This window comes from Equus asinus, chromosome 1 (assembly GCF_041296235.1).
Source record: "Equus asinus isolate D_3611 breed Donkey chromosome 1, EquAss-T2T_v2, whole genome shotgun sequence".
Taxonomy (NCBI): Eukaryota; Metazoa; Chordata; class Mammalia; order Perissodactyla; family Equidae; genus Equus; species Equus asinus.
Genome location: NC_091790.1, coordinates 177,363,601 through 177,384,679, shown reverse-complemented (window position 1 = coordinate 177,384,679; position 21,079 = coordinate 177,363,601). Strand labels below are relative to the sequence as shown.

At 39.0% G+C, this 21,079-nt stretch overlaps 1 long non-coding RNA gene across 13 annotated transcripts in view; it reads right to left on the bottom strand.

Moving 5' to 3' along the window:
• LOC123287560 (uncharacterized) overlaps nt 1-21,079 on the bottom strand; it is a 121,031-nt gene that overhangs the window by 68,651 nt on the left and 31,301 nt on the right. For 7 of the 13 annotated variants that reach the window (XR_011504141.1, XR_011504145.1, XR_011504140.1 and 4 more), the window contains exon 2: nt 1,589-1,858. The exons of 2 other annotated variants lie outside the window; for them this stretch is intronic. This is a non-coding gene — a long non-coding RNA (uncharacterized lncRNA). Of the gene's footprint in view, nt 1-1,588; nt 1,859-5,368; nt 6,374-21,079 lie in introns of those variants that run through there. 4 more of the 13 variants (XR_011504154.1, XR_011504148.1, XR_011504168.1 and 1 more) reach the window with 2 other exon arrangements.

The following is a 21,079-nucleotide window of genomic DNA, read 5'->3' as shown; positions in this document are numbered from 1 at the left end:
CTGACCTTTCTTTACTGGCTTGAATTCTATGTTATTTAGAAATGGCGTGCTTCCTTTAAGGTCATGGCTATGAAAGGGTTCTCTGTTGCATACAGAAACCACCACAAAAGTTTCTTTGACCTTTCAAACATGAGAGAGTTTACTTCTGTAATCAACAAAGTGTGTCATACTGAAAAGCTCCAGTGTGTCTAAATTTCCTCATCAACGGCTTTTATATCTTTAACGGAGAAAATAAAGAAACTAGTAGTTACCAAGTGTTGATTGCCCGTCTGTCACCGACGGATCAATTAGTCGCTCTCTAATTTAGCTCTCACAAAAATCTTTTGAAATAGGTTCTGCTCTATTATCATGACTATTTTTTTAGATGAGAAACTCCAAATCAGAAGTTAAAGGAACTTTCTCAGCGTCCTACACAGATAGAAAATCGTGTAGTAAGGGTCCATTTCTAGACTGAATTCTAAGTCCACATTCTCCTACAACTTAATTCATTTGATTCACTGCCGCTGCCGAGGCAGGAGGTTGACACATTCTATCAAAACTGATAGGTTTGGGGGCTGGCCCAGTGCCGAGTGGCTAAGTTCCCACACTCTGCTTTGGCGGCCCAGGGTTTAGCCAATTCAGATCCTGGGAGTGGATGTGGCATCGCTCATCAATCCATGCTGAGGTGGCATCCCACATAGCGAAGCCAGAAGGACCTACAACTAGAATATACAATTATGTGCTAGGGGGCTTTGGGGAGAAGAAGAAGGGAAAAAAAAAATATTGGCAACAGATGTTAGCTCAGGTGCCAATCCTTAAAAAAAATAATTGACAGGTTTCATCAGCATTCAAATGATAGACTATGATCAGTTATGATCTCTTCTAAAGTTGTCCTGTAAATCATGGCTTACAAATTGCTTTCTATGCACTATACAGATCTCTAAAATTATGGATGTATTTTGCAAAGTCAAAACCTCATTTCAAAAAACATGAGTCAGTTAAACACATTTTTCTTATTGAAGTATTTTACTTTTTAAAGTAGTTTTGGGCACCAGCCTGGTGGTCTAGTGGTTAACATCACATGCTCCACTTTGGCAGCCCAGGGTTCGCAGGTTCCCATCCTGGGAGCAGACCTAGCACCGCTCATCAAACCACACTGTGTCAGCGTCCTACATAAAATAGAGGAAGACTGGCATAGATGTTAGCTCAGAGACAATCTTCCTCAAGTTAAAAGAGGCAGATTGACAACAGATGTTAGCTCAGGACCAATCTTTCTCACAAAAAAATTAAAAAATAATAATAAAGTAGTTTGGGATCAAAGCTGAGGACACTGCCTTTTTTTCTTTTTTCTTTTCTTTTTTAACTTAGATCCCTATCTATTAAAACTCTACCTAAATGTACTACTTTAGCATATGTGGAACACAGTGGTATTTAACAATTTTGAGCGAAGAGATTTTTTAAATTTATTTCATTTTTATTTTGTATCTTTTTTAAAATTGAGTTCATAATAGTTTACATCATGGTGGAATTTCAATTGCACGTTATTTCCTGTCTGTTACCACCTAAGTGCTCCCCTTCAGCCCCTGTGCCCAACCCCCAGCCTTCTTACCCTGGTAGCCACTGAACTGTTTTCTTTGTCCATGTGTTTGTTTATGCTCCACATATGAGCGAAACCATATGGTGTTTGTCTTTCTCAGTCTGTCTTATTTCACTCAGCATAATTCCCTCAAGGTCCATCCATGTTGTTGCAAATGGGATGATTTTGTCTTTTTTCTGGCTGAGTAGCATTCCATTGTATATACATACCACATCTTCTTTATCTAATCATCAGTTGATGGTCACTTGGATTGTTTCCACATCTCGGCTATTATGAATAGTGCTGCAATGAACATAGGGGTGCATATGTTACTTTGGATTGTTGATTTCAAGTTGTTTGGGTAGATACCCAGTAGTGGGATAGCAGGGTCATATGGTAGTTCTATTTTTAGTTTTTTGAGGAATCTCCATACTGTTTTCCACAGTGGCTGCACCAGCTTGCATTCCCACCAGCAGTGTATGAGGGTTCCCTTTTCTCCACACCCTCTCTGACATTTGTTGTTTTTAGTCTTAGTGATTATAGCCATTTTAACAGGCATAAGGTGTAGTTTTGACTTGCATTTCCCTGGTGACTAGTGATGTTGAACACCTTTTCCTGTGTTTAGGCCATTTGTATATCTTCTTTGGAAAAATGGCTGTTCATATCCTCTGCCCCTTTTTTAATCGGGCTGTTTGTTTTTTGGTTGTTCAGTTGTGTGAGTTCCCTATATATTATGGAGATTAACCCCTTGTCGGTTATATGATTTGCAAATATTTTCTCCCAGTTGGTGGATTGTCTTTTTATTTTGATCCTAGTTCTTTTTTGCCTTGCAAAAGCTCTTTACTCTGATGAAGTCTCACTTGTTAACTTTTTCTTTTGTTTCCCTTGTCTGAGAAGACACAGTATTCAAAAAGATCCTTTTAAGTTCAATGTCTAAGAGTGTTTTTCTACCTTATTTTTAAAAATAAAAATGGTAAAAAGAGCTTTGGCACTTTGGAGCCAGACACTCCTCAGTTTGATTTCCAGCTCTGACACTCAGTAGCTCTGTGAATTCAAACAAATTTAACTTGGTTTTATCTCCATATTCTAAGTTGGTGGTAATTATAACTAACTCAAAATTTTGTTAGGGTCTCTTTTAGAGACAAGGTCTTCAAAGGCCCTGTGGAGGGCTTCCTTAGTGCTGTCTCAGCCAAATTTATTTGTTGCGAAAAAAGAGTCTGATTCGAGCTAGTTTATGTAAAAGGAATTATTGTAAAGTTTTGCGTGAATGGAAGTTCCCTGAAGAGTCATCAGAATGAAGGCAACTTGCAAAACGGGCTGTGCCTGTCTTCCCGTGGACAGTGCATGGGCTCTGTCCACAGTGTCATCTCTGCATCTCCCTGGACTCCAGCCCCATTCTCCTCTCTCTACCAACATGCTTCCTCTACTTAGTTATGATCTCACTCCTTTTAACTGCTGCTTGCACGTGGTTTTGACTCACCCCACTACCAACTCTTTCTTATGATATCTTTTTTCCTTCAGTGTACCCTTTTGCTTCTGCCTCTGCTAATACTTGGCAGACTACTTCATTTATCTTTTAGTTCAGATTTTCAAGAGCAATTATCTGATTGCCTCTATTCATATCTTCAGTGATTGACCTGGGTTATGGTAGGCAACTAGATTATATAGGTAACTAGATTATATAGGTAAGGAGAAAAAGGAAAGAGAGTCAGGTGGTCCTCCTACAAAAATGCCACTCTTCTGCAAGAACTATATATGGTAGTTTTCTTAGAAGTCAAATGAGTTGAGCAGATGACTCTAGAAACTCTAAAATAGCAATCTGCACTCTACAAGTTTCAGTTTCTTTTTCCTTTTGATTTCATATATTCTGAGTGACAATATCATTTGTCCCTTATCTCAATCCATTTTTCTTTCTTCTTAGAGCATTGAGGGATGTTGCCAGAAACAGGAAAGAATATTCTACCAATATCCACTGCAGAGAATTTGTCATTTATTCTGGATCTACCAGAGTTACTGCAAGTAGCTGGCAGGATTGAAAATTTACTGCATTTTTGTTGAAATCCTTTATGAGCTCAGCACAGTGCTAGGCATTGTCGTTCATTTAAAAACTATGAGTCAGGCCCTATCTATTTTTTTTGTTTTTCTGCTTTATCTCCCCAAACCACCCCCCTCCCCGTACATAGTTGTATATTATTAGTTGCAGGTCCTTCTAGTTGTGGGTGGCCCTATCTTTAAAGAACTCAATCTTGTTCATTTATGAGAGAATAATTCACCTGAAACTGTGTAGAACGACTAATAGGAAGGTAGTGAGTGCGGGGGAGAGAACTGATTTTGAGATAGATTTTGCTATAGCTCTGACTCTACCATTTAGTCAGCTTGCTTTCTGGCCTCAACTAATGTAAGATGTGGGAATTACACCAGGTTATATCTAAAATTCATTTCAAACCAACAATCCATGTTTCCACTTTTTTTCTTTTAAGAGCAAAAAAATTTTTTTTCTTGTGATCCTCCCCGTTGCCTTCCACCAGTGGAATTTCGATTTCATGCAGTAGCATTTGTAACTAACTCTTTTCACTGATCGAAATACATTGGAACAGCCTTTGCTGTCCCCTCCCCCTGAACCCAGGCTAACTCCTATTGATCCCTGAGATGCCATATAAAGATCTCCCCCTTGCGGAAGCCTTGCTTGGTCCTGGCTTGGTACCTTTCCCATGTGCTTTCAGGAGAGCCTCCTGGTCTCCAGGTACCAGCTGGGTTCTCCCTAGTCCTAGATGAGATTTAGTCATTCCTTATTCCACAACTTGTGGAAAGTCTAATGTTCCCAACAACAGTTGGGTGATATCTTGGTAGGCTTTTTTGTGATGTTAAAGAAAAAATTATTCTGATACTTGTTTAAATGGTAAGGAAGATTTTAGTCAAGACTTCTGCAAAAGAGGTCAACTCCATTGCAATAGGGGTGAGAGATCAAGCTAAAGTCCAAATACAGCAAAGACAGGTAGGGATCAATAGTCAACTATCAGAGCTAGGAGGTCAGTGGATGGAAAATTACTAAGAGGAAACATCAAGGGTAGGGGGATTCTTGCTAAACCAACAGGATTTTGGGAAGGACTTACACATCAAGGGTGGGGAATGAGGAATTTGACTAAATATTCAGGGTGATCAGATATCAAGAACGGGAGGATTCTCATCAAACTGACTTAGTTGGATTCTTTGCTGAAGGCAGCCCAAAGACGAGGCCTAGTCGAGAAGAGGGCTCAGAGGCACCTGACTAAAATTTGCTCTTTGTCAGTGGTCACTCTTCTTCCAAACTCTTGCTTCTGCTGAATTAGTTTAATTTAGGGTTATTTTATTATCCCACACATGCTGTCCCTGCTCCACCCCACGTTGCCTCAGTGCACAGAAAATGGTCAGAAAGCATTACTTGGATTGGCCCTGAGTTAACATCTGTTGCCAATCTTCCTCTATTTGCTTGTGGAAGATTGTCGCTAAGCTAACATCTGTGCCAGTCTTCCTCTGTTTTCCATGTGGGATGCCACCACAGCATGGTTTGACAAGTGGTGTACATCCACACCTGAGATCTGAGCCTGCGAGCCCCAGGCTGCCGAAGCAGAGCATGCGAACTTAACCACTACGCCACTGGGCCACCCCCAGCATTACTTGGCTTTGATGACGCTTTCTGGAGAAAGGATTATAAGGCAGCAATGCAAAAACTAGAAATAAAAAAATAAAAAAGAAAACAAATTGCTGAATACCAGTTCCTAAAATATCACCAACACAACTGGTTAATAAGAATAAGCTGAGTTTATTGCTTACCGTGGTAAATGACTCTCTAGTGTCTGTTCAGAGTGGTCAGTGATGGGATGAAGGTGGGAGGTGGTCTAGTTTTCCAGTTATAACAGCACTTACTAGTTTGTATAGGAGTTGTTCATATGGCCGTTTTACCCATTTAACTGGGAGCTCCATGAAGAAATTGTCTTTTAGGTCTGTATCCCCCCTTATCTAACATAACGCCAGCCCAAGAGTTAGACCTTAAATTTTGTTAACTAAACACAAATTTAAATGTTCTATTTTAGGGGCGATTAGCCAGACATTGTACTAAGACTCTGTACTAAAGGTCCCCAGGTGGTTGCCATGCTTGAATTAGTTTATCTCTTCCCTTTCTGTTTTTCAAAGTCAGAAAGTTTCTTGCTATGTATGTGGCTGTTCTTAATCTTCTCCATGACATTTCATCACTGTGTAAGTATGTCTTTATCCTGATGTTTTGACATCTCAGGGCTTTGCTGACACTGGAAAGAACTGCCTCTCCCAGAGCTAGGCAGTTCCTAAAGATAGCATACACTAGCCCAAATGCAAACCAACCTGGAACCCCTATCCTCAAGCCTGCAGGGAATGCCACACCTCATGTTTCTAGGGATCTGTGAGCATAAAAAATTCTTTCTTTATGACAGTCATCTCCGTGTCTGCTAGTCTTATCATATCGGATTAAAACAAATACAACACTTCTTTAAAACAATCACTGTCCTCAAACATTCAACATTGTTATTCATGGAAGCAAGTCCAGAGATCATCCCATTCTTTTCTTTAATGTAAATAAAAGCCCTGATATCCAGAAAAGGAAGACATCATTGATCTTTTCTTATCTTCATTTCCTTCCCTTTCCTTTTTCTCTTTTCTGCCTTGTCTCTTGTATCTTCCGTCATAGGCCATTTCTTCCATGCTTCTTGGCTTTGACAACAACACATTAATCACATCACATCTTCTGAAACCTCCATGTCTTTGCTTTTCTTAGCATTTTCACTGCTGCTCATGCCTGAGAAAAATCTTAAAAAATAACTTCCTGGATTGCAATTATGCTAAAAAGCTAAGAGTGGTAGGCAGATGAATGCCAGACAATTGTGTGTGTCCTATATATATATATAATAGTATGTACTTACATATTATATATTCATATATAATTTATAATTTATATTATATATTTTATATATTTATAATACATACTATACATAGTGTATAACGTATTATATATACATAACTTTAAGAAATTAGATATTTTATATATATTTTCTATAATATACTTATTTTCTTTAAGTCATCCCTAGTACAGAAATGTCACTATGTCCCATTCAGCAAAGATAGCAAGGAAAAAATTTTCCCCTACATTTAAGGTTCAGAAAAGAATGTTTCTGGGGGTGGCCCAGTAGCGCAGCAGTTAAGTTCACACGTTCCACTTTGGCGGCCCAGTATTCACTGTTTCGGATCCCGGGTGCAAACCTACTCAGCACTTGACAAGCCATGCTGTGGTAGATGTCCCACATATAAAGTGGAGGAAGGTGGGGGTGGTGTTAGCTCAGGGTCAGTCTTCCTCAGCAAAAAAGAGGAGGATTGGCGACAGACATTAGCTCAGGGCTAATCTTACTCAAAAAAAAAGAAAAAGATTTCTGTTTCTGAGCAACTGGTCAATGAATCTTGTAAGTAATTGTATTTCTTTTTCTGCTTTGACTGTCAAAAAATCAGAATCAAATTTGCAACCCTGCTTTAGTAATTATGCAAGACATTATGGTGTGCATTTTAGTGCCCTAACTCTCCCCTAGACTCAATATCCTATTCTGTATTCTGCCTCTACTTTAGTCTTTTAGTCTTTGTATTTTTCTACCTAATTTATTGTATATATTCTTTTAGAAACCATGTATATTCTTTTTTCCAAATCCATACAAATCCGCTCTATTGACCAGATCTCTATGTTCCTAGAGGAAACCTAGGACAATGTCCCAGCATTCTTAGAATAAATGGTAGTCCTTTTTTTGGCACTAAATAACCATTGTGGTCTAATTATTCCATAATCAGAAAAGCTCAATGTGTTGGTCAAATATCCCAAATCTTATTCAGTTGAGAATTTCTCTTCTTCCTCAGTTTGAGCCTGTGCTGGGCTTAGACGCCCTAGGTGGAAGAAAGGGACTTGATGGGCATCTTGTCTTTTCCTGGCTCTGTTTCTTCTCCAGTTCCTGGCTGGATTACTCATTCCTCCAAAGCCAGGCACTGAGTGAGAGGAGAGTCAGGGAAGGGCACCATTTTATCTAGCAGCGTTCATGTGAGCGAGGTGGATGTTCAAAGCTCACTATTTCACTCATCAGAAACTTTTGTACTTCCTCCTCACTCTGGAGACCTCTGATGTCCTGGTTCCATGAGGAGTGGGAGTGGAGCAGGAGGAGGAGAATACACAGCACACTCTTCAGATTCCTGTAGGAGCCACAGGAAGTCTCGCAATCTCTCAGTCCGCACTGCATAAATTGTCTAACACCTCACTTTTGAAAGTGGAAGTCCTGGGCATTTTGTTTGTCAGCCTTTGGACCTTGAGCTGGAATAGAAACTGAAAAAGTCTTCATCTAACCACTTGTTACAGGGATAGCTAGTGAAAAAGAGGCATACTTTCCCCTTTTAAGGCACTTACGTTCTAAAAACGAAAATTCACTGATCTGAGGCAATGTAATAATACAGTTACGCGAAGCTTTTTCCATCTTGCTTCAATCCAGAATGAAACCTGAACATTTTGGAAGACACATCTCAGATCACTAAGGGATCATTTAATGCATTATTTGTGTAAAGTTGCTGAAAACTACTTCCTTGAGTGTCTAATTTACCATCTCTAAACCTTTAGATGCTGAAGGAACTCTATTTTAAGTATACATACACGACACCAGGGGCAGAACCTAAACAATGAAAGGAAATGACTGGACATCTGGCTGGAATGCAAGTGCTTTTGAACTGGTGTGTAGAATACATTTTGTTCTACTCTTCCCGCAAGTGAGACACAGAGAGAGAGAGAGAGAGAAAGTGCGGAGGATCTGCTAGAAGTACTTTGATCGTGATTATACTATAACTTGGCTCTAATCTGATACGTATTTCTAAGTCCTTCCTTTACTGGTTTTCACTTGAGCTGGGGTTTATATTTGGTCTCCCTTTGACATCTTATTCTCGTTTTCCCACCTACTCTCTTTGAATGAACTCGTTTTCTTGCCATAATCAAAATGCTAGACCTTCTTCATTCTCTAACTCTTTCACGATGATGAAGGGCATAAATCTAGATTGCTGGGAACCCTTCATCCTCTCCCTCCCCTGTCACTCCACTTCCAACTTGCCATCCAGTCCTTGCATTTCTACCATCCGACTACACTGAAGCCATGCACTGCTCTCCACAACCACTGCCAGTGTTTGAATTCAGACCTTCTTCGTGTCCTACCTGGACAACTGCTGGAACCTCCTAAATGGTCTCCTGATCCTGGACTCTGCTTCATCCTCCATACTGCCATGGTTTTCTTCCCAAAACACAGATATGACCTTGGCTTTCTTTGGTTTCAAATATTTTTGAAGCTTTCCAAGATCTATGAAATCAACTCCAAATTCTTTAGACAGGAATTCCTAAGACATTTATGATTTGACTGCACTTTTCTGACTTTTCCTCGGTTGTTTCCTCCATTCGTCCTCTGATCCAGTCACATTACCTGATCTTTAGTAGATCTGTGCCTAGCATCTGCTGTTCTCTCTGCCTTGAACACCGTTTCCTGGCTTCTCTGCCACAGGAAATCATATATGTCCCAGCTCAAATACGACCCTTCAAGACCCCTTCCCTTACTAACAAATTTAGTCCCTGTGGTTCCACAGCTCTTTGCATAATCTATTTTAGCACATCTTATATTACACAGTAATCTTTAACTTGCAGGGTTTTTTCTCCAATTAGATCAAGGGAAAAAATATCTTATTTATCTTTACATCCCTAGCATCTAATGCAACACCTGCAGAGTATGCACTCAGTTAACGTTTGCTGAATGAATAAATTATTTTCTGTTACAGGCCTTTTTGTCAGAAACCTAATTACTTTCTATGACACAAGAAGTACCTCTAAAGAGAAGTTACTTCACTACTACAAACCAAACACTTAATAATTTTAGAGACTTGTCTGTAGTCGGAGACCTGGGAGCAGAGCCCTCATTCTTTGATACCTTCTAGCACACTTCCTCTGAAGGAAATACAGTAATTAGGGATATCCTACTCAAGTATTCATTTCCAGCATGTGAAACCACTTTATCCTACTGTAAGAATTATGAACTCTTAGTGTTCACAGGGATGTTAGTAGTAATATAACTCTTATGAGTTGAATTGTGCTCCCCAAAAAGACATGTTGGAATCCCAACCCTCAGTACCTATGACTGTGACCTTATTTGGAAATAGGGTCTTTGCAGACGGAATCGAGTTAAGATGAGGTTATAATGAATTAGGGTGGGTCCTAATCCAATACGTCTGGTCCTTATAAGAAGAGATGAGACAGAAACACAGACACACGGGGAGAACGGCATGTGATGACAGGCAGAGACTGGAGCCATGCAGCTGCAAGCCAAGGAATGCCAAGGATTGACAGCCACCACCGGAAGCTAGGAAGAAGCAAGGAAGGATTCAATCCAGAGCCTCTTAAGGAACATGGCCCTACGAACACCTCTGACTGCATATTTCGGCCTTCAGAACTGTGAGAGAATAAAGTCTTGTTGTTTTAAGCCGCCAAGTTTGTGGTGCTTTGTTACAGCAGCCCTAGGAAACTAATGTAATAATGCCAGCCTTACTTGATGTCTTCAACACCCCAGAGCGCACTTGAATAACTCCTGACATGGGAGACTCACCACCTCCAAAGGGGGTGTATGCCATCATCGTAAAGCCCAATGGGCTGGAATGTCTCAGGAAGATTTTCAATTTACTTCCTGGGCCTTTTGCTTACTATTCTCAAACGGAAGATCATGACATGTTTAGGTCCCATAGTTTTGACAGCTTTTTATGACAGTTTACATAAGGATATTTCTACATGAAATGACTGAGAAGTGAAATACACAGTCTTCAAGTTTCAAGCCTATGGGGCTTGACAGATATTTTCCCTGGATTGTCAAGAGACACTGGTATTATTTCAGTACAACCTTACTCTGATTGTCTGATGGTTTACGTTTACAATAACACCCTTTCAGAAAGGGGAAAATTATGTGGCTTCCTCTTCAGACCTAAGCCTCATTAATTATGTAAGAGGAAGGACTGGCCAGTTTTCTGTGTCCCTGGTTGCTCTGGCACTCAGCAGAGTGGAAGACAGGAATAGGTACCAAGAAACGCTAACATCAGATTAAAGGAATTAGAAGTCAAAGCAGGTAAAATTCCAGGGAATATTATGGGATTAAGGGAATGAGCAGGCTACTTGTAAAATGAGTAAGAATCCCCTGCCTATAAAATAAGAAGGGAAAGCATGATTCAAGTTTAAGATTACCATGCCTCAGGAAGGTGCAGCAAAAGATTTGTGTGTTTTTACTTTCAAATGGCCCATGAAGTTGATGTAAGTTGTAATTTGAAGATCATTTCACTTTTTCAGTTATCAGAGCTTCAGGGAAAATTGAAAACCAGGACTAGGAAGGTAAATGAATCCTTCAGATAGCTGCCAGCAGAGAAAACCAAATGTTGTCTCTATAAGAAGTGAGTGTTGGGCCAACCCCAGTGGCCTAGGGCTTAAGCTCAGTGCACTCCACTTTGGTGGCCCAGGTTTGGTTCCTGGGTGTGGACCTACACGGCTCTGTTAGCAGCCTGCTGTTAGCAGCAGCAGCAACCAGCCCACATACTAAAAAAATAGAGGAAGATTGGCACAGATGTTAGGTCAGGGTGAATCTTCCTCATCAAAAGAAAAGAGAAGTGAGTGTTAACAAAGGGAGCTGTGGACCTAGGATGCTCAGATAACAGAAGATGCTAATCAGTGGGAACACTGGCCATGTATGTAAACAAAAGTACTGCGAGGGTTATTATTCTCTCCCTCGCTTTTCCACCACACCATCTCCCAACCCCACCCCACCACAAATGATGTGTTTGTGAAGCAACCAAGATGCAGGAAGCAAAAATTGCCATGCATTATCCTTGACACAAAATAACTAATGGAGAGGAAAACAGCTTATTGGTTTGTTTTTGAAAGTTTTGACCTAGAACACTATTTTATATCACTGAAAGTTGACTAGTCTGGATCCACGATGCAGACATCACAGGTACCACCATGGCCCCTGGGGGTATTTCTGTGGGAAGGCATGGCCGGTCCCCCTGAAGCAGCTCCCCAGTGCTCTCCTAAATCCTTTCATAGTGTCTGCCGGGTCTTCTGTATTTAAACTCACTTTGGCTTCTCTGCACAAAATTCCTTCAGTATAATTTCCAATAAATTCACCTGGCCTAGAATGGAAAATAAAATCCAGTATTTCTTCCTTCTCAAGAAAGACTCTATCTCTACTCAGCATCACTCAGGCCCACCCAGAACTGGAGACAGGGAAGGATTTGGAGCAGTGCCAACCATCACGGGGTTCCTGATTCTTAGCCTGTAAAGTTGGGTGCTGTAGCCTCTGCTTCTGTGTTCCAAAATCACGAGTAGAAAGATGCACGTCAAATCTAAATCCAGGGAACTCTAAGAGGCTTGCCAACACTCTGTTATTTCCTTCTACACACTTGCTATTGGTATTCATTAGTGCCTTTGTGGCAATTGATAGCGAAGTCTGTGAATTAAGGAGTATGTTGTGAGGAATAGGAGACTAAATTAGCAATTTGTCTTGGCATGAAGCCCTTCTGATTTCTCTCCCTTTCCTCAATACAAAATTTCTAGGAACTCAGCCTTCTGAGGCACCTAGTTATCCGACTAAATTATTAACCAAACTCTCTGCATAACTTAAGTGATTTTTTTAACAGCTACTTTCACTTTCCTGGTAGGGTTTTGAGTACACTCTCAGTGAGCCAAAGATAGAGTTGAATAATCTGTAAGAGGATTATTGAGTATTCTAAAAAGAACAACTATATTCAGAAGCTTCCATTTTGCTGAGTATCATTTACTAACATGGCTTTCAAAGTGGCTCTCTTCATGAGCTCTAAAAGTTTAAAATAAGCTTCTCTCATCTGTTTTTATCCTTTTTATATACACAGCCTTTGAATCACCAGAATGACTGTGGGAAGTTGTCGGAAAGCAGTAGCTTTCTGCAAACAGTAGGAAACTGAGTTTTCAGGTGTTCAGTAACCTGAGCAATGACCAGACACTGAAATAACCCATTCTAGTTACTTTGCTCTTCAGAATCAAGTACTGTCTTTCAGACACCACGGAGCGTTGAAACAGCTTTTGAGGCAAAATGACTAGATTCCCCAAACTGTATTAGGTTTCTCATCACTCTCATGAGATAATACAGACTCCTGGCACCAAAGCCAAAGACGGAACAATGTCCCGACTGTCTTTTCATCTGAGTAGTGAAATAATATATGGGAACCCCTGGGTTTACATGGGTTTCTCAAGCTGTAGCCTCTCAACTTTGAGAAAGCAACTTCACTACATTATTTTTTATTACTTAATTGTGCCCTTACTACCTGAACATCGTCAAGGGTAGATCCAAAGTCTGTTACACTTCATGGCAGGCAGCACAATCCTATTACTTAGAATACAGTTCTAATCTGGTTGTAAAAAAGTGAGACATATTTGTGCATAATGAGTAAAACTGTTGTCATTATTAAATCATAATGCTTAAAAAATAAAGTGGTGTTATAAGAGGACAAAACTGAATATTAGAGAATTGTTATATTTGAATAAATTTGACACCACCAAAAATTTGTATTATGTGAGTATAAAACATTCTAAGAAATACTGTAGGTTTGTGAATTGAATTGAAAAATGTTTGATCAATTGATGTGATAAATTCCAATTTTTAACTTTGATGAAAATTTAACATTTGTAAGGTGAATTGAACAATGACTCCACTAGAAAGACTTGGAATAGAAAGTGCCATATTACTAAGGAGATCCATATTTCTGAGGACTTCAAGGCTGTGTTCTAAAGGGTTGGGTAGACCAGAAAGTGGGCTCCAGGTAAATAGGAGGCATACTCTGATACAATGTTGCATCCATATATCAGGATTAGCGGTAAAAGTTTGCCCTTTATTTGTCATGTACTAATTGAAAATATTTATTTTTTTATGTAGGAAACATATGTAATATAAAAAAATCTTATAATGAAAATAGGTATAAATCGAATGAGAACAGAATATCTATAAAAATAAGTTAGAAATTCTTGGAAATGAAAATAATAGAATTATGAAAATGGGAACCTTGAAAGCTAGGGAAAACTCTAGAATGGAGAGATACCAGTGAATTAGAAGATTGCACTGAGGAATTCACTCATAACACAAAACCCAGAGACAAAGAAATTAAAAAACATAAAAGAGATGGATTAGAAATTCAGAAGCTCCAAAATTTGCCTGATAGGCGTTACACAAGACAAGGAAGTAGCAGAGAAGTTCTATGTGAAGAGATGGCTAAGAATTTTCCTAAACTGAGGAAAAGCATGAGTTAGATTAAAAGTACTCTCTGAGTATCAAAGAAGTACAAATAAAAATAAATCTATGCCTAGACACTTTCTAATGCAATGCAGATCCATCAAAGATAAAGAGAAAATCTGAAAAACCATTAGAGAGAAAGGTCCCTTGCAAAGGAACACTAATGAGGCTGACTGAAGACTTTGAACAGTGCCACAGACGCCAGCAGAGAATTACATGAAAAGAAAAGGGAAAACCCACCAAAAAATTTATGACAGTATTTCACATTATGTTCCTAAAGTATAACTTTCAAATATATAAAACAAAAATTGAAATTAAACACAGATAGTGAGAAATTCACCACCATAGTGGGATATTCATTGTAGCATTCTTTGTGGTTTTACAAACTTGGACACAAAGAGTATGTATATTATTAGGGTAATGATTCAAAACACTATGTTATAACCATACCAGGGAGTATATTCAGTCATTAAAAAGATCGAATTAGAAACGTGTGAGTTTCCGTTATATTTCCACCTACATGAGAATGTCCCAATGCAGAGAGGTAGGTCTAAAATGATGCTAGTGTAAACAAACGCCCATGTGTGTACATATTTGTATATGATCACGTGAGCATGAAGAAGGTCATGGAAAAATACGCACAAGATTGTTTTAATTACTTAACAGTTGAGAGGGGAGTGATGGACACATAAACAGTGGAAGAGATGGAAAATTTATTAAATTTCAATTATTACAGAAAAACAATTAACTTTGATCAAGAGTACTCATCTAAAATTCCTCAGGAAAGGCTCTGAAGCAAGAAGGAACATAAACCAGTAGGAGAAGCCCAGTGTGGAGCACAGAGAAGAGGATCATTTTTGTATTAGCATTAAGGTGGTGGAGGAGTCTATCTGGCCCCTACATAGACAGACAGACAGACATAATTTACCTAATGTGTTGGATGACCACAAATGACCACACTTTGCCACACCTTCCTGTATAGAATGCTCATGTTTTCATTTCTTCCTATTATTATACCTTTTTCTTTCATACACATTTCTAATTATAAACAATTATTACTTGTTATAAATTGATCAAGAAACGAGAAGAAAGTCATTAAATGATTCCTGTCTATTTGGTACTGTCTTGTTCTTGAAAAAAGTGCAAAAAGGTAAAAAGCATACATTTTTCTAAATAAAAATGTCATTCTCATATATATAAGAATAGGAGGTGAGAAGGTAGCTATTGAGTATAAAGAACTCTTTTGTGGGATTTTACTGTAAAATGAAACAGAGTTATGAGTCAGTAGCTGAAGATGGTGGAATTCAGAAGGTTTAGTGATGGTTATTGTTTGAATAAGAGTGATATTAAAGCAAGTAAATGATGGGGATGGGGAAAATATAACGGAAAAGGCAAACTGGATGGATCATGAGAAAGAAACCAAAAACTTCAGAAGCGACATCCCTCAAACAGCCAAGTAGAGATAGGTTCTGGTGCATACGTGAGGGCTTGGCCTCAGCTCGCAGCATGAACAGTTGATCCATCATAAACGGAGGGAAAGTAGAGTACGCTGGGTAGAAATACAAAGAGTTTAGTAAATTTGATGTTAGAAGGAAGAGAAGTGTTCTTCTTTTTTTTAATTTATTTTTTTCTATTGCAGTAACATTAGATTATAACATTATATAACTTTCAGGTGTAAATCGTAATATAATTCAAATTCTGTGTAGATTACATCATGTTCACCACTCAAAGACTAATTACAATCTAGAGAAGTGCTTTTCTAACCACTTCTGTCTTCTCAGTGAAGTCAGAAGCAAGGTTGTCAGCTGAAATTGAAGAGAGGGCAATTGAGTGTTGGAAATTTCAGGTTACTTCAAAGAAAAAAGCAGAACTGTAAGAAAGAAAAGGTCACAGGTAGAAAGCAATAATAAAGTCAACAAACATATTTATAAATGAAGTTACTTTACTTTTAAAAGGAAATAAAACTATTTCTACTTATGATTATCAAATGCTCATAAATGAGGGAAAAGGCCCATAAGGCCAAAGCTCTCTACAAATTTAGTATTTGGGGAGTTTGTATCTGTAAGAATAGAAGAGTGACTCCTCACCCACTTCCTTGTTGATCTATTAACTGCTTCAGGCTTTTAAGATGCTTTAAACGCTAAACTCAGCAAAAAGTGCAGCCCAGATATGTAGCAGGAGTTGACTGAATGGGTCAAGTTTCATATTATGTACATCCTTTAATATAACCTTTTTATGCCAATAAATGCATCATGTATAAATGAAATGCTACACTGTCTATGGTTTAACAGTATAGGTCTGGGTCTCCGATGGGTAGTTAAAAATGATCCTCTCTTAAGATTTGTCTTCTTTGCCAAAATGTGCTTATTTACCATCTAGGTACCCCATGGTTTTGTTGCTGCACCCACGTATATTTACTTGAGAACATAGCTACTGTCTAAGGCAAAGAGTTAAGTATCTATTAATCTATTTCTGAAAGAAACCATAAATTAGTCATACTGCTAGCATTCCTGAGGAAAAATGTCTTTAATCAAAAATGCTAACATGCATGAAAAGCAATATGATGGGAATACAATGGCATTCCACTCATCAAAGTCTTCCTAAAATGTGAAAAATCTACCAAAGTGCATTGCGCTTTTGTCTCAGAAACAAGTTCAGCTTAGACCCAGACTTAGGGACGGCCCAGAGCTTGTGACCTTAGCCACATGTAACTATTTAAATTTAAATTTAAATAGTTAAAGCCAAATAAAAGTAAAAATTCTGCTCCTTAGTTGCACTAGCCACATTTCCGGTACTCAGTAGCCACAAGTGGCTAGAGCTACCATATTGGACAGTGCAGATTTAGAACTCTGATCATCACAGAAAGTTCTACTGGACTGTGCTGGTCCAGACCACGGAAAACCCCTGTGATTTATCTAATCCTCAAGATTGCTTCTGGTCCAAGGGAAGCATAAAGAAATATGAGCTTCTGATGCAGCCTCAGAACCACCTTGGACTTCAAACTGACCCCAAACCAGAGCTCCGAGCTTTCCCAGTCTGGACCTGACTCAATATATCCCACATCAACCATCAGAGTTTAGAAGAAAGATAAGGCCGCACTTATGCCTCAAATGACATAATAATGCCTGGGAAGGCCTTTTTAAAACTATGAAGTGCTATGAGAAAATAAAATATTCTTTTTATTTCCTCGCCCAATTGCCTTTACTTTATTGTGGGACTCTCTCTAGATTATTATATTCAGTATTGGACTCTATCGCTTGAGACAAATGCAGAAAATTTGGAGGCCATTCAGAAGAGACCCATAAAGATGATGAAAGGTTTGGAAAATAAAACATGGTAGTTAGAGACAAAAGTCATTCATCCTGGGAGAAAATTTTACAATTATCTTCAAGCAAAAGCACATATGTTACACAGAGAATTATGTCTGGCAACATTAAGAGATATCGTGGACAGAACGGAAGAATTAGATCAAATTAACAGGACAAAGGAAAATTTCCTGACAATGGTGGCTATGCTGAGCAAGTTATTAAGGACATTTAAGAAATCCTCTCTGGAAGTATTTGAAAGCAGAAAAGGTTCCATGTAAAATGTTTCCTAGTCACTGGCTCCGTCTGAGGAAAGCAGTAAGATATAGTTCTTCATGCACATATTCCCATGTTTTGTACCATGTGCAAATCTGGTCCCAGTTGGTTGGCCCACAGATTGGTTCTGGCTCATATCAAGCCACCTATAGCCAGACCAGTGGCTGCTATGAGAGTCCCATCCACCTGGGCTTTTTATACCAGGAGTGACATAGAGGATAAGGTTGTTGCCTCCCCAGAACCCACTTCTTTTCTTATAACATAGCTCATTATTTTTCTTGTGAAATCATCCTTGAACCTAACTCATATAACCCAGGTATGGTTAATTAGAGCCTCAATTTCCCCTGGACACAGTGATTGGTTCAGAAATAACAAGTGACCCAAGTCAGTCCAATGACTTGGAGACTTGAGAATCAATTCCAGGATTTATTTTTCAAACTATTGGGAGTAGAGAATCTCTCTTGTGACATATTTGAAAGTGTGAGATTATAAACCTCATTCTAGTAATCCGGGGTTCATTGCCACTGCATGGAGGGTAGAGCAGTAGCACTCTTTATATATACTTCCATTTCTCCAGAGCAGAAGCATTTGAGCTCCTGCCAGGGAGCAAGCACCTACAGATGCTGAGCATCCCACTAGCCACAGAGCAAGGGAGGAGGGCAGAAGGAAGAGGCAGGCCACTCTTCAGTACATAGACTCTCAATCCATCCCCCTCTTTATATCAATGTACTCTCCCAGCATCAGTGGTCCTCGTCCTCATCACAGATCTTTGGGACAAATGAGCATTCTTCTCCTAAACAGTTTCCTCTGCCCCTTCATTCAGTTACCACTGCCCCATGCTCTCCTTCTGCGAAACATTTACTGAAGTTTCCCAGCCACTGATGTCCTCTCTCCTGTCTTTTTGTCCCTTGAGTATTTTTCCTTCATTTACCATCATTTTAGTGTGGTTTTAGGAGGGAGATAAATGTGCTTGGGCAATCCATCATCTTTAAACTGCTTTTATGGTGAGAACAAACCAAAATACCTAAAAAGAAAGAAAAGGAATGAGTAGAAAGACAGAGACTTAAGCAAGACTTAATTTGCCGCTAGCTCTTGTCATGAACAAAATGGCAGGAGGCAGGATGCTCTTACTCAAGTGGCTCTGGAAACCCATTGAGTACTTGCATGTCCTCAGAGTAACAGTTAATGCTTCAGAGAGGCTGGAGATCAAATCCTGCTGGGACCTGGCACAGACTCCTCTGTAGATGTTTGCAACTCCAATTTCCCCTGGCCCAGTGAGAGTGATATATAAGTTATTTAGGTTGTTTTGAGTTTTTCTCTACTTTTGGATTGATTTCAGGTCTTTCCTCTTAGGCATTCTTGTTTGTTTATTTAACAAATATTTAATAACCAACTAATAGGCTCAAAGTATTACGTTATATCCTAAAATACAATGGTGAAGACTCAAATTTTGCTCCCAAAGTTTTTCAATCTTTTAGAGATACGCAATCTGTATGTTAAGAAGTACAAGAAGAGAAAAATTTTTTAAAGAGTAGGGCAGGCAGGGAAGGAGATGGAGATGAGGTGGGTGGGGCAGTGGTTACATGAATCAAGAGGAAATGTTTGGAAACAGTCAGTCCTCTGGTGCCAAACTGGAACAAGGGTGTTTCCAGATGTCTCTTTAAAATCTTCTCTCAGGAGTGGGATTAATATTAGAGAGAGTTCCCCAGATTTGAGGGTGGGGGACTTGGTCTGGAGAAGGTATACAGTTAAAACACACAATTTCACTCTATTCTTGAGCTATAATCTACAATCTATTATGATCCTTAGTTTCCTCACTTAAAATTTCTAAGATTGTTTCCAGTTCTAAAATTTTAGTACTCGAACCCAAATTCTGGTTTCTGGACCACCCTTCCATAGACTTCCTATCTATACCACATCCTGTCCCCAAACCATTGAATTCTTTGTTTAACCCTGATTTGGAATTCTACATTACTTATTACAGTCCCCACCCTAAGCATATTTCTTCTTCCCAATTTATTTTCAAGGTTGAAATAAAGTTCAAGAGAAACCTAGCAACACATAAACCTAGGAAAGAGAAAGGAGGATATAATTTATTTTTTGGTGTAGAAGACATTATTTCTAGCCAGAAGCAAACCAAATGTTCCCAAATCCATGGCTGGAATTATATTAATTATATTTTTTCAAGGATATCCTGAAATGGGATTTTTCTGACCTCAGTGAATCACCCAACTGTTACGATAATCATAGTCCTCCCAAGTTGAGAAACCCCAGGTTTTTCGATACTATAGTGTACTGCAGAGTCATTTCTGTCTTGTAATTTGGACAACAAACTTCAATTTTGTTTGCCTTCATAATTAAAAAGAATGTCTTAAAACTGGATGATTTTTTGAAATGGTCAGGAATTCTTCAGTTTTATCTTTCAAATATTAGAATTAGAAATCTAAGAAATTTTAATTAAAATGATATAAAATTCACTGAAAAAATAGTGCTAAGGGAGCAGTGCATCCCACCTTTTTCACGTTACGACACACACGAAAAATGATAATACTTGCATAGCTCGAGAGATAAGCCGCCGAGGCTGCTGCCAGCCAAGGGAAGAACCCAGTGGTGGTAGGAGCCCTGCAGGCTGAAGGGAGCAGTACTTCAGTCCTCAGGAGAAACATCAAGGCGCCCCAGGAAGGAAGCTTTGGGGTACAGCATGGACTCTGGAACAAGAGTTGCCTGAAACGCCTTCCAATCTTCTTCCAAATCAGTACACCTATCCCTCTACCTCCGCCTTGCACTCCAAAAAACTGTGTTGTGCACAAGGTTGGCTAAGCACGCGTGATTTAATTTTTACATTGGTTTAATAAATTTTAAAAATCAAAAGAAAAAAACAGTGAAAATAAAATTTTACTGTTTTACATCAGAGTAAGATTACTGTATTACGCGTTATGATTTTAGAGGTAGATCTGCTGTGAGGGATTGGCAAGAAAACTGTTGACCTTCATAATTTGTATTTAATACTGATGGCATCAACCACCAGAGTCCATATCAGTTCTCATCCACGTGACTTGAGTTGCATCTCTAATCAAAATCCCAGCAAGGCATTATGAATTCAAGAAGAGTGTGTCTGCTATTATTTAGGAGATTGATAAAATTCCTGAAATTTTCTATTCATTACCTCCTACTGACTTAAGTGTGTAAAAGATGATATAAAGATAATTAAATCAGATGATAGTTTGTGATTTCTGTTGTATAGCACCATCACAAAATCACTCCCATTTTATAGAACAAAAGAAGAGAAGGGGAAATAAAGAAAGAGTGATGAAGGAAAGGAGAGTCAGCAGTGAATGAAAAGTGTACCTTTTTTCCTTTTTCAGAAATTAAATTTGTAGGGCTGGCCCGGTGACCCAGTGGTTAAGTTCAGTGCACACCGCTTCAGCAGCCCAGGTTCAGTTTCTGGGCATGGATCTACACCACTCATTGGTGGCCATGCTGTGGCAGTGACCCACATACAAAATCGAGGAAGACTGGCACAAATGTAAGCTCAGGGTGAATCTTCCTCAGCAAAGAAAAAAAGAAAAAAAAGAAAT